The sequence below is a fragment of the Panulirus ornatus genome, chromosome 1 (genome assembly GCF_036320965.1).
Source record: "Panulirus ornatus isolate Po-2019 chromosome 1, ASM3632096v1, whole genome shotgun sequence".
NCBI classification, from domain to species: domain Eukaryota; kingdom Metazoa; phylum Arthropoda; class Malacostraca; order Decapoda; family Palinuridae; genus Panulirus; species Panulirus ornatus.
In genome coordinates, this window is record NC_092224.1 from 39,786,436 (window position 1) to 39,800,694 (window position 14,259).

At 40.0% G+C, this 14,259-nt stretch overlaps 1 protein-coding gene across 1 annotated transcript in view; it reads left to right on the top strand.

Moving 5' to 3' along the window:
• Nucleotides 1-2,339: 2,339 nt before the first annotated feature.
• Nucleotides 2,340-14,259, top strand: part of LOC139748730 (T-lymphocyte activation antigen CD86-like) — a 181,011-nt gene continuing 169,091 nt past the window's right edge. The window contains exon 1 of the mRNA XM_071662125.1: nucleotides 2,340-2,421. The gene's annotated coding sequence lies outside the window, so the exon portion shown is untranslated. The remainder of the gene's footprint in view (nucleotides 2,422-14,259) is intronic.

The window sequence follows — 14,259 nt, forward strand, 5'->3', positions numbered from 1 at the left end:
CTGTAAAACAGAGATTTTACAGACACGTGATGGTTCAAGAAATGACGAATAAATGCGTCATCTTGGGTGAGTTTCTTATAACTTTGAACTTAGTTTAGGAAGGGCAATGAATAACTGACTTTACCATTTTGAAAGTTATAGAGTGAACTAAGACATTTAGTTTTTTTTAAAAATCTCATACACACACACACACACACACATATATATATATATATATATATATATATATATATATATATATATATATATATATATATATATATATATATATATATATAAATGTAAGAAGAGTATGGTTAAGAGAACTGAGGAGTGTGTGTGTTGAAATGGGTTGGACACACTGAGAGGATGACCGAGTAGCCACTGAGTCAGTGGGTATACGTGTCAGGGGAACAGGGAGATGGTATACCACACTACGAAAAGGTAGATAGAGGAAGAATCACATGTATGTGATGCATAAGCCTCACTGATCTTGGTATATACTGTAAAATGAAAAGGTAAGGTACTTGCGACAGCTCTATCCAGATATGTAGAAAATGTAATGAAAAACAAATGCTGCGTGGGAAGGGTAAGGACTGTTAAATGATTTAGACTTTATTCCGTATTCAGACGTGAAACTCGTCAGAGAAGTTAGTGGGTTCGTACACAGAGACGACAAGTGAATAGGAAGCTTTACAAGCTGGAGCAGAGAAAGTAAATAAAGCCCTCATCATACATGCCTGAGGTATAGTGAAAATAATTCTTTTTTCACGTATATAACGAATGGACCAAAGCCTCTGAAAAGTATATACTGAATGGAAACAATTCTGGTAGCTGCGAAGAATTACAGCTGTTTAAATAATAAATATCCGTAATTAAACAGCAAAATTTTATTCAGTTCATAAACGATTTTGTAAATCATAAGCCCCTCCGAAGAGGGAGTGGATATCAACTTTAAAGAGTTTAAAGTTGATGAGAAGACTGGATCGGTAGTCTTGCTATACTGCGGAAAGTGTCAGGTAGAATTCATTATCCGTGAAGGGTTAGGTTTTTGAGGGTTAGAAAAAGAGAGAAAAATGTATAAGTTGTGAAAATAAGGCTACGTTATTATCTGATTTAAGAAAAGAAAGTGTGGAGCGTACTTAGAATGTTTCCAGCTCCTCTCATTTTGGCAGTTTAGTAAGATAAGATATCTTTTATAACTTGGCCAGTGAAGGACAAACAGAAATTGGGAGGATTAAGCAGCAGCCTAAGAGGGTGGCATGCATTTTGTCTTGATGAACAGGGTCTGAACGGAAAGTTGTAAGGGTTGGTAGAATTAATGAGGAGCCAAGGCGCACCTGCAGGTAAAACAGACAATAAGAAAATGAAAGACTGGATACCTGGCACTCGATATGCAATTCCAGTATATGTGAGAGGCGAGGAGGCTTGTCTCTGACATGGTTATAACAGGTAAAAAAGTGCTGAGAACAAGGCGAGAGAAAAAAGATGTCCGCAAACACGCGCATGAGTTAAGAGGGCGGAAGCAAGTGGGTCTTACAAAAGGAAAAAAAGCAATTGTTGGAAGAGAAGCGAGGATTGTCTCGTCTCAAACCAGCAAAAATGTTTGAGGATAAAAGCATTATATAAGCGTCTTAAGGTCTCCCTCCACTCGAATAACTTCACGCCACTTTCGTCTCTAGAACAGGATAGACAGCATAACAAGAGAGAGAGAGAGAGAGAGAGAGAGAGAGAGAGAGAGAGAGAGAGAGAGAGAGAGAGAGAGAGAGAGAGAGAGAGAACGATAACCACGAGAAAAAGAATATCAAATTTGGTTTCTTAGAAATGGAATATGTTGTTTCCTTATTTGACTGACTATGTAATCAAATAGAATACCATAAACTTTCTTGTATTTCTAATACCACAATATGAAATTCGACGTCGTAGTGATTCCATATGTAATATTTCAATGCGTCAGTCGGATGCTGTTCTTCATCTGGTGGTGAGGTTTGTCTGGGGTGTCGCAGGCGGTGCTCTCCACGCGTTCACACTACTTCTCTAACGTCACTATCACGAATGCTGTCGGTTATATGGGTCGCAGACATCCTCACTTTTTTACTCTTTTCCCTGATGAGTTGCAAATGTTCATCAAGAGTTTATGAAAAAGGAAGATATTGAGAGATGTGGGAAAAAATCAATAATGAAAATCTCAGCTACTGTAACTATTCGATTCCTTGGTGATTAGAACCAAATTCTTGTGACTGACGAACGAATCTGATGCCCCTCCTCTAGCTTCCTGCCGGGGGCGTTGGGACTGCCGTCTAAATTCACTTTGAACTCCGGCAAATGAGCGCGGGTCGTCAGTTATCCGCCAGACTTGGCCCCGGGCAGACGTGCATGTTGCTCGCTCTGGCCTTGCGCGTTTTCTCTCGCTCGGGACGAAGGTTGTAGGCATCCTCGCAGGTGGGTTTGTGTGACACCCAAGCGGGACTTTGTCTGTCGTGTTTGACGTTTCAAAATGTCGCTTAGATATTTCATAATTCAATCTTAATTTTGTCGATGAACTGCATCGAGATGTTGAATCTTATTGTGCTTTACTCTGCGTCTGTGTAGTGCATGTGTTACGGTATTATGTGCGTCGTGCCACAAGACAAACTGTGCACATTATAAACCTCAACTCTGTATATGGACATTCGAAAATAGATCGTTACAGTGAAAATTGACATTCTTCCCAAAGTAATTGCCTCAAGCTACTTCCACCCACAGAGACAAACATCACTGAAAAAATAAATATAAAGTAGTTTCGAACAAGGAAAAAAGTTTGAAAATAATTTCACAGAATGATAGATCTGAAATGTATGATGGTGTAGTATATAGAGAAAATGATGACTATCTGTAGATAAAACGCAAGATGAACTTGCGAGTCCGACATCATCGCGTAGTACAACCTAGCCACCAGACTCTCTCTCAGGCAAGAGGAAAACTGTCGCCATCGTCGTGCAGCTCGTGAGGACAGACCGTGCCATCGTCGGCGCTGATACACATCAGGCAAGATAGACTTGGGTTTACAATGACCGTTTTGGTTGATAGATAACACAGCTGGCTGGTCTAGTGACCCAGTCTCCACCTCTGCATGAAATGGTTACCAGTAAGGTATCCAATGGTTCAATGGGCATTGTATTTAACGATTGATCTATAGATTATAATTCATAACCTCTGAGTTTTAGATACAACTCTCAAGGGTTGTTTGAAAATTTGTACACAGCGAGGGTTGTGACCGATAGATTCGTACAGATATACCATAACCTTGACTTATAATGTGCATAGGGATAAACATGTTATCATATTGCTTCAGATAACATCTCATGGCTCAGTCTTTTTCACATTTTATTGGTTACCCAATTAGTTATCACGTCCTTCACGCATAGTGTAGGTTTATTCGTGCTTGGGGTAGGTTTAAGAAGTTTTCAAAGTCGAGCAGGTAAGAGCTGTGGATAGTTTTGTGTGTGTCGTGTTTGAAGGTGATGAAATTAAATCCTATGACTTGGTAGCTGTTAATTCTGTCATCATAACCCCGAGTTATTTCTTTTTAGTGTTATTCTTGCGGGTGAAAATAGAATTGTTTTGTGCAGGATATATATATATATATATATATATATATATATATATATATATATATATATATATATATATATATATATATATATGAATGAAATGCTGCGACATGAAATGAAAATTAAGGTGGTATGGAATGTGCATACAATCCAGCGGGACTATGTGTGTATTGCTGCGAACTCTCCCGTTGGAACGAAAATGTTGCTGCAATCAGTGTGGTTAGGTGGTGTGGCTACTCTGTAAGAAAATTGACCTGAATATGCTGGCTCGAGTCAGCATTTTCTGTATATTTCCAAAATAAACGTCTTAAACACTGTGGATTTATTTCAACAAGTTGGATACGTAAAGCAGGCGTATTTCAAGGTTGCACTTCCGTTTTACTGGTACATACCACTTGTATTTTCCCAGATATCACGCGTACATCCGTCTTGCCTCACCAAAGATATGTTGCATACTTAGATCACCTTCTCTGGTCTAGACAGGCTAGACGGACACATCCGAGGATATACATACAATAGAAATTATATCTTTAGTGATAACAATGAAGTAAACTGAATACAGAAGCATGTCATACATTGCTTGGTGAATAAGAAATAAAACAGGTTAAAGGGGAGAGGTCAGTATAGAATTAGTGTAAGCAGACACTGGAACTTATGATAACAGGGAAAGGACGAATACTAGAAAGAGATCTGATAAATGTTTGTAAGAGAACTTACAATAGTGGTAGGAAAGCTTACAACTGTAGGTAAAAGAATTCACAACTGGTGGTAAAGGAACTTACAACTGATGGTAGGAGAACTTACAACTGGTAGTAAGAGCACTTACAACTGTTGGTGAGGGAACTTACAACTGGTGACAGGAAACCTTCCATCTTGTGGTAAGAAAATAACGTGTGGAAACAGAGATATGATTAAAGGTAGGATAACTCTGAAATGGTTGTAAGAGAACTTATACCCTCTCATGAGGCAAAATGCGATTGTTGGTAAGATAAGATATCCCTATGATGACCTATAACTAGCGATACATGAAGTTATAACGGGTGGCAGGAAAAAACTTATAACGGGTGATCATAAAACTTAAAACTGACAGTAAAGAACATTATAACACGAAGACAACTTCTGAGTGATGGTTAGAGAGCTTGTAATTTACTCCTAAGATGAGATGTAAAGGAGCTTAAAATCAAGAAGAGAAAACTGTAAATGGTAATGATAAAATCATGTTCAGTAGTAAGATAAAATATAAATGGAAAAGGATGTACTTCAAATTAATCGTTACAGAACTGCTGTTGGATTCGTTGTGGGTTAATGGCTCAAGGAATTTGGGCAAACTTCTTAAGTTTACAAGAGAATTGTGTCAACTAATCCAAGTTCTTAACAGATGAGCTTAGTTTACGAGAGAATGATCTTAGTCAATCCAAGTTCTGGCTCAGTACTGGGTATTAATTAAGCTAATTATTAGATACCACAACCGACTGAAATTACAGAAGTTGGAGTGACGTCTGCTTACAGTGAAGGTGCATAAAATTCTTAATGAGGCTTGAGTAAAAGCTTTATCAAGCTGGCGAATCTCTAATGCCACTTCGTAAAATGATGTTCAAGTTTCCGAGAAAAAAAAAAATCTAATAGGTTGTGGTGTAAGACTGATAAGTAACATCTTAAAGTGATTACAGTCAAGATAATTTTTACGAAATTCAATCAGTTTTCGAGTAATGATGGATATGCTTATTACATGATGTTCTTATTTCCCCTGAGACAAGTGGAAATTACATCCATTTGTAAGCAATCTGTGTGAGTTGTCTCTTTTGGCAGAATAAGATCGGAAACGTTTACTCTCCCGAGCAGCTGATGAAGGCCCATACTATCATAATATTTGCTCATGTAGATGGTGTTGGTAGAGGTGAAGACCTTGTCATAATTTCTAATCTACCACCAGCAACAGTGACGTAAGACATAGTACGTGGGAGACCACGTTAATATCGCGGAGGTAACTATTTATCTGGAAGTTGATTAAACTAATACATGAATTATATAGCTATATAACTCACGCAGACACCATTTGTTCCTGAGATCTATTTGACTTCTAAGAAAAGATGTTCAGAGAATTGAATGTGATTTTTTACTTTTGAAATAAACTTAAGGGATATCTGCTTTTGAAAATTAGTTTGTATGAGATATACGCATAGGGATAGTGGAGAAAGAATACTTCCCATGTATTCCCTGCGTGTCGTAGAAGACGACTAAAAGGGAAGGGAGCGGGGAGCTGGAAATCCTCCCCTCTCGTTTTTAATTTTTCAAAAGAAGGAACAGAGAAGGGGGCCAAGTGAGGATATTCCCTCAAAGGCTTAGTCCTCTGTTCTTAACGCTACCTCGCTAACGCGGGAAATGGCGAACAGTATGAAAAAAAAGAGATATACGTAACAATACAGTGGCTATGCAGCGTGAGCATTTAAGAAATGCATAATGGTTTTATATATGTGGTTCCATATCTTCACCACTAGACACCACCCATCCCGTGTCGTATGTGGCTCCCGAGTCCTACCTCCTCACACCACTCATGCCGTGTGGTATGTACCTGCCTAGTCTTACCACCTCACACCAGCCATCTCGTGTGGTATGTACCTACCTACTCTTACCACCTCACACCAGCCATCTCGTGTGGTATGTACCTGCCTAGTCTTACCACCTCACACCAGCCATCTCGTGTGCAACACTTGACCTGCGGAACCCACTACGAGACTGTTTGGAAGACCTGGGGAAAGACCTGGGAATCCCTTCCTCAGTGAAGATCTTCAGTGTTTCAATAAACAATGTACTTCAAGGGGTCATTGTCACGGCAACAACCCCGCCAACAGCTAATACGTGGGACTTATTATATGACTCCTTTGTGAATTCTGGCTTTGTAACAACATGAATTTACACTCGAAGATGAAACTTCGTGGTTTCTTTTCAGATTGTAAATTAATACGTATTTAGATGTAAAGAAGAAAAGAAAAATACACTAGTTACATCCATACATACAAGCATACAAAGAGACAATTCGCTCTAAAACACACACTCACACGCACACACGTACATACAGAATGTTGCTGACTGAGTCAACACGGGTCGGACCCGCGTGGGTTCGAACCCTGGGCGAGACAGTCAGCCTACACCCATACCAAATGTTCATCCTCCACTTAGGGCTGGTCAATTAATGGGTGTCTAAATTAGGCTGAGGTGTGTGTGTGGGGGGGGGGGGTGTACACGTGTATGCACACAAGAGTAAGGACATGGTACATATGTACAAGGTTAAAAGCCGAGGCAACACGAGTGTAAAACTCTCCCCGTGACACGCAAATAGTCATCACACACACACACACACACACACACACACACACACACGTATCCTCATATATGCTGTCCTGCACCATGAAAAGAACGGTGGAGCAACTTTGATTCTTGGTCATCAGCGAGGACCGGCGGCAGTACTGTTACAGTATATGGTCCTCTGTCATGATAACAAAGCTGACACTCTCTCCGTGTAGAATTCCTGGTTTCAGAAGCACAATGTATGAGATCCTGAATAGATCTTATACTGCATGTGTACTGTATCTTCATAGTTTGTATGTTTTCATATATCTCCCATACATGATTCCCTTTCTATTAACAGGATACCAATCAATTATGTGTCTTTCTAACACGTAATGTGATATAATGAGCAATTTCACTCACTGATGAAGGAAATTTGGCCTCAGACACGTACAGAATACAACAACCATCAGGAGATATTTTGTCTCCATTATCTATTCTTCATTTTTCCGGATAAAACATGTGTATTGTGTTTGAACTATATTGATTTCCTGAATTATAAGTGCTTATTAAGTGCTCACTCATCTCCTACATGCAAACATACACAACATGAACCGTGTAAGTCCTACCTGCTCTGACATTCACTATAGTCAAGGTATATCAACAACAGAATATATTTGCCTTCATGCCAAACGTTACTAAGCAGCCTATGATACGGAATCCTTGGCGATATCATTACAATTCCTGTAAATAAAAAGTATTGAGCGATATCGTGTACATACATCTACCATGGGGCAGGGCTGTGGTACCACGCCAAGACACAGTATCCAAGTGTTCCCGTAAATGCTAATTATCCACAAACATATTGTTCCCGTGTTAGTGGCAGGCAGTGGCCGGCTATTCTTGACGACCCTCAAGTAACTTTCCTTTGTTCTGTTTTGTGGCACGAATGATAACCTCTACCTGCAATTAAATTTTTCCTGATAGATAGATAGATATAGAGTGATGAAATGTTGATAAAGAGAATATATGTGTTAGAATTGAAGGGAAAAGAAGGGGAGACGACTGGAGAATAATGCATGGAGTGAAAAAGACTTAGAGTGCTCGGGTCCTGAACATGCAAGAGCGCCAGGAACTGACGAAGAAAAGGCCTCATCCCTCATATTCATTCTCTAGCTGTCATATGTAATGCACCGAGACCACAGCTCCCTATCCACAACCAGGCCCCACAGACCTTTCCATGGTTTACCCCGGACGTTTCACATGCCCTGGTTCAATCCACTGACAGAACGTCGCCCTTTGTGTACCACATCGCTCCAATATATATATATATATATATATATATAATCTTTGGTTGCGAGGCGTGGGCTATAGATAGAGTTGTGCGGAGGAGGGTGGATGTGCTGGAAATGTGATGTTTGAGGACAATATATGGTGTGAGGTGGTTTGATCGAGTAAGTGATAATAGGGTAAGAGAAATGTGTGGTAATAAAAAGAGTGTGCTTGAGGGAGCAGAAGAGGGTGTTTCGAAATGGTTTGGTCACATGGAGAGAATCAGTGAGGAAAGATTGACAAATCGGATATATGTATCAGAGGTGGAGGGAACGAGGAGAAGTGGGAGACCAAATTGGAGGTGGAAAGATGGAGTGAAAAAGATTTTGAGTGATCGGGACCTGAACATGCAGGGGGGTGAAAGGCGTGCAAGGAATAGAGTGAATTGGAACGATGTGGTATACCGGGGTCGACGAGCTGTAAATGGATTGAACCAGGGCACGTGAAGCGTCTGGGGTAAACCATGGAAAGTTGTGTGGGGCCTGAATGTGGAAAGGGAGCTGTGGTTTCGGTGCAGTATTACATGACAGCTAGAGACTGAGTGTGAAAGAATTTGGCGTTTGTTGTCTTTTCCTAGCGCTACCTCACACACGTGAGGGGGAAGGGGTTTTTTTATTACATGTGTGGGAGGGTGGCGATGGGAATGAATAAAGGCAGACAGTATGAAATATGTACATGTGTATATATGTATATGTGTGTGTGTGTATAGGTATGTATAGGTATGTATATTTGCGTGTGTGGACGTGTAGGTATATACATGTGTATGTGGGTGGGTTGGGCCTTTCTTTCGTCTGTTTCCTTGCGCTACCTCGCTAACGCGGGATACAGCGACAGAGCAGTATAAATAGATAAATAAATAATCATTTATTACATATTCGCCATTTCCAGCTTTGGCGAGGTAGCTAAATTACAGATGCCTGAGCCGTTGAGGAAAAACTCCTCAATTGGCTCCCTTCTCGGTTCTTTCTTTTGGAAAGGTAAAACAGGAGGGGAGGATTTCCACTCACCCATATCCTCCATGTAGTCACCTTCTAGGACACGCAAGGAATACCTGGGCAGTATTCTTTTCCTCTACTGCTTTATTATCACTATTTCTGTAGTTGCTGTTGCTGCTGAAGTTGTTACGTTTGCTACTTACACAAGAGTGTTAAGTGCAGCGCTGCTTAACGTTGCTACTGCTCCTATTATCATGACTGCTTTCATCACAGCTTTCATAAAACTTTTACCATTATGTAAATGTTGTGTCTCCCTCAGTGCTGCCACAGCGGCTATAGTGACAACTACAGTTACCTCTGCTGACACAAGCTCCACTACTGATGCTGTTGTTATTAACTACTACTGCTACCAGTACTATATATATATATATATATATATATATATATATATATATATATATATATATATATATATATATATATATATATGTATATATATATATATATATATATATATATATATATATATATATATATATATATATATATATATATATGTATATATATATATATATATATATATATATATATATATATATATATATATTTCTTTCTTTCTTTCAAACTATTCGCCATTTCCCGCGTTAGCGAGGTAGCGTTAAGAACAGAGGACTGGGCCTTTGAGGGAATATCCTCACCTGGCCCCCTTCTCTGTTCCTTCATTTGGAAAATTAAAAAAAACGAGTGGGGAGGAATTCCAGCCCCCCGCTATATATATATATATATATATATATATATATATTTTTTTTTTTTTTTTCTTTTTTCTTTCATACTATTCGCCATTTCCCGCGTTAGCAAGATAGCGTTAAGAACAGAGGACTGGGCCTCTGAGGGAATATCCTCACCTGGCCTCGTTCTCTGTTCCTTCTTTTGGAAAATCAAAAAAAAACGAGAGGGGAGGATTTCCAGCCCCCCGCTCCCTCCCCTTTTAGTCGCCTTCTACGACACGCAGGGAATACGTGGGAAGTATTCTTTCTCCCCTATCCCCTGGGGATAGGGAAGAATATATATATATATATATATATATATATATATATATATATATATATATATATATATATATATATATATATATATATATATATTAAAAAAGGGGGTGACTGTATTGTTGACTGGTTGGTAAGGTTATTTAATGTATGTATGACTCATGGCGAGGTGCCTGAGGATTGGCGGAATGCGTGCATAGTGCCATTGTACAAAGGCAAAGGGGATAAGAGTGAGTGCTCAAATTACAGAGGTATAAGTTTGTTGAGTATTCCTGGTAAATTATATGGGAGGATATTGATTGAGAGGGTGAAGGCATGTACAGAGCATCAGATTGGGGAAGAGCAGTGTGGTTTCAGAAGTGGTAGAGGATGTGTGGATCAGGTGTTTGCTTTGAAGAATGTATGTGAGAAATACTTAGAAAAGTAAATGGATTTGTATGTAGCATTTATGGATCTGGAGAAGGCATATGATAGAGTTGATAGAGATGCTCTGTGGAAGGTATTAAGAATATATGGTGTGGGAGGCAAGTTGTTAGAAGCAGTGAAAAGTTTTTATCGAGGATGTAAGGCATGTGTACGTGTAGGAAGAGAGGAAAGTGATTGGTTCTCAGTGAATGTAGGTTTGCGGCAGGGGTGTGTGATGTCTCCATGGTTGTTTAATTTGTTTATGGATGGGTTGTTAGGGAGGTGAATGCAAGAGTTTTGGAAAGAGGGGCAAGTATGAAGTCTGTTGGGGATGAGAGAGCTTGGGAAGTGAGTCAGTTGTTGTTCGCTGATGATACAGCGCTGGTGGCTGATTCATGTGAGAAACTGCAGAAGCTGGTGACTGAGTTTGGTAAAGTGTGTGAAAGAAGAAAGTTAAGAGTAAATGTGAATAAGAGCAAGGTTATTAGGTACAGTAGGGTTGAGGGTCAAGTCAATTGGGAGGTGAGTTTGAATGGAGAAAAACTGGAGGAAGTGAAGTGTTTTAGATATCTGGGAGTGGATCTGGCAGCGGATGGAACCATGGAAGCGGAAGTGGATCATAGGGTGGGGGAGGGGGCGAAAATTCTGGGGGCCTTGAAGAATGTGTGGAAGTCGAAAACATTATCTCGGAAAGCAAAAATGGGTATGTTTGAAGGAATAGTGGTTCCAACAATGTTGTATGGTTGCGAGGCGTGGGCTATGGATAGAGTTGTGCGCAGGAGGATGGATGTGCTGGAAATGAGATGTTTGAGAACAATGTGTGGTGTGAGGTGGTTTGATCGAGTAAGTAACGTAAGGGTAAGAGAGATGTGTGGAAATAAAAAGAGCGTGGTTGAGAGAGCAGAAGAGGGTGTTTTGAAATGGTTCGGGCACATGGAGAGAATGAGTGAGGAAAGATTGACCAAGAGAATATATGTGTCGGAGGTGGAGGGAACGAGGAGAAGAGGGAGACCAAATTGGAGGTGGAAAGATGGAGTGAAAAAGATTTTGTGTGATCGGGGCCTGAACATGCAGGAGGGTGAAAGGAGGGCAAGGAATAGAGTGAATTGGAGCGATGTGGTATACCGGGGTTGACGTGCTGTCAGTGGATTGAATCAAGGCATGTGAAGCGTCTGGGGTAAACCATGGAAAGCTGTGTAGGTATGTATATTTGCGTGTGTGGATGTATGTATATACATGTGTATGGGGGGGGGGGGTTGGGCCATTTCTTTCGTCTGTTTCCTTGCGCTACCTCGCAAACGCGGGAGACAGCGACAAAGCAAAAAAAAAAAAATATATATATATATATATATATATATATATATATATATATATATATATATATATATATATATATATATATATATATATATATATTTCTTCTTTTCTTTCATACTATTCGCCCTTTCCCGCATTAGCGAGGTTGCGTTAAGAACAGAGGATTGGGCCTTTGAGGGAATATCTTCACCTGGCCCCCTTCTCTGTTCCTTCTTTTGGAAAATTAAAAAAAAGAAAGAAACGAGAGGGGAGGATTTCCAGCCACCCGCTCCCTTATATATATATATATATATATATATATATATATATATATATATATATATATATATATATATATATATATATATATATATGCTAGATTACCTTAGTATGCCAGTGAGCAGAAGTTCATAAATTCTATCACTTCAGTTATAAACTTTTTTGAGATAAAATCCCAAAAACAGTTTTCCACGCGACACTACTTCAGTTCCTAGGTGCCCCCGTTTCTCCAGTTTTGTTGAATCAGGTAAAAAGAAAGAAAAAAAAAGAGAAATGGTAAGAGAAGGTTTATGGCGCTCCAAGAAAAGGATCCACAAGACTCCCCACGCACCATGGGTAAAGTGAGTCCCTCGTGACTCTTCAACTCTGAGACGCAAAATCCGAGGTCGTGTATATGGTCAATGTTTACGTTTAGCCAGAAATACTGCATTACTATAGTGACTTACTGGGCAGGGTCTTGCATTAATGGTAGCCATAACAGTAGCAGTAGCAGTGGTAATAGTAGTAGTAGTAGTAGTAGTAGTAGTAGTAGTAGTAGCAGAAGAAGAAGAAAAAGTAGTAGTAGTATAGTTACAGCAGCAGTAATAGTTACTGTAGTAGTAGTGGTAATAGTAGCAATAGTAGTAGTAGTAGTAGTAGCAGGAAAAGTAGTAGTAGCAGGAAAAGTAGTTGTAGTAGCAATAATAGTAGTAGTAGTAGTAGCAGGAAAAGTAGTTGTAGTAGCGATAATAGCAGTAGTAGTAGTAGTTGTGGTAGTACCATTAGTAGTAGTACTGGTAGCAGTAGTAGTTAATAACAACAGCATCAGTAGTGGAGCTTGTGTCAGCAGAGGTAACTGTAGTTGTCACTATAGCCGCTGTGGCAGCACTGAGGGAGACACAACATTTACATAATGGTAAAAGTTTTATGAAAGCTGTGATGAAAGCAGGTTCGAATCCTAGTTGTGGCAGTCGGTCCACAGTGGGTGAGGAATGGGATGGGAAGCAGTGATGGCGTGTGCAAGAGATGCATGTGGCACAAGAAAGGAGAGAGGTGGGCAGATTAGAAAGGGTAGTGAGTGGTGAGATGAAAAAGCAAAATTGCTAGTGAAAGAGAAAAGAGAGGCGTTTTGACGACACTTGCAAAGAAGGAGTGCGAATGGCTGGGAGATGTACAAGAGAAAGCAGCAGGAGGTCAAGATGAAGGTGCAGAAATTGAAAAACGGGGCAAATGAGAGCTGGGGCGAGAGAGTATCATTAAACTTTAGGGAGATGTTTTGGAAGGAGGTAAATAACGAGAGTAAGACAAGAAAACAAATGGAACATTGGTGAAGTGGGTAAGGCGGAAGTGGTAACAGGTAGTGATGAAGTGAGTATTTTGAAGGTTTGTTGAATGTGCTTGATGAATGAGTGGCTGATGTATAACGTTTTGGTTGGGGTGGCGTGACAAGGGAGAGAGTAGTTTGGTGAAGAGAGAAGAGGTGTTGAAAGACTTGCGGAAGATGAAATCCGGCGAGGCGGAGGGTTTGGAAGTTATTGCAGTTAAATCTATTAAGAAAGGGGGTGACTGTGTTGTTGATTGGTTGGTAAGGATATTCAGTGCATGAATGTATCAGGGTGAAGTACCTGAGAATTTGCGGAATGCATGTATGGTGCCATTCTACAAAGGCAAAAGGGATAAAGGTGAGTGTTCAAACTACAGAGGCATACGTTTGTTGAGTATTCCTGGAAAATTGTATGGGAGGGTATTGATTGAAAGGGTGAAGGCATGTACAGAGCATCAGTATGAGAAGGAGTGTGGTTTCAGGAGTGATAGAAGGCGTGTGGATCAGGTCTTTGCTTTGAAGAATGTGTGTGAGAAATACTTCGAGAAACAGTTGGATTTGTATGTGGCATTATGGATCTGGAGAAGGCACATGACAGGGTGGATAGAGATACCTTGTGGAAGGTCTTATGAGTATACGGTGTGGGAGGTAAACTGCTAGAAGCAGTCAGAAGTTTTTGCCAACAGTGTAAGGCATGTGTATGAGTAGGAAGAGGGGAGAGTGATTTGTTCCAAATGAAGAGTCGGTCTGCGACTTGGGCGCGTGATGTTGCCATGGTTGTTCATTTGTTTATGGATAGGGTG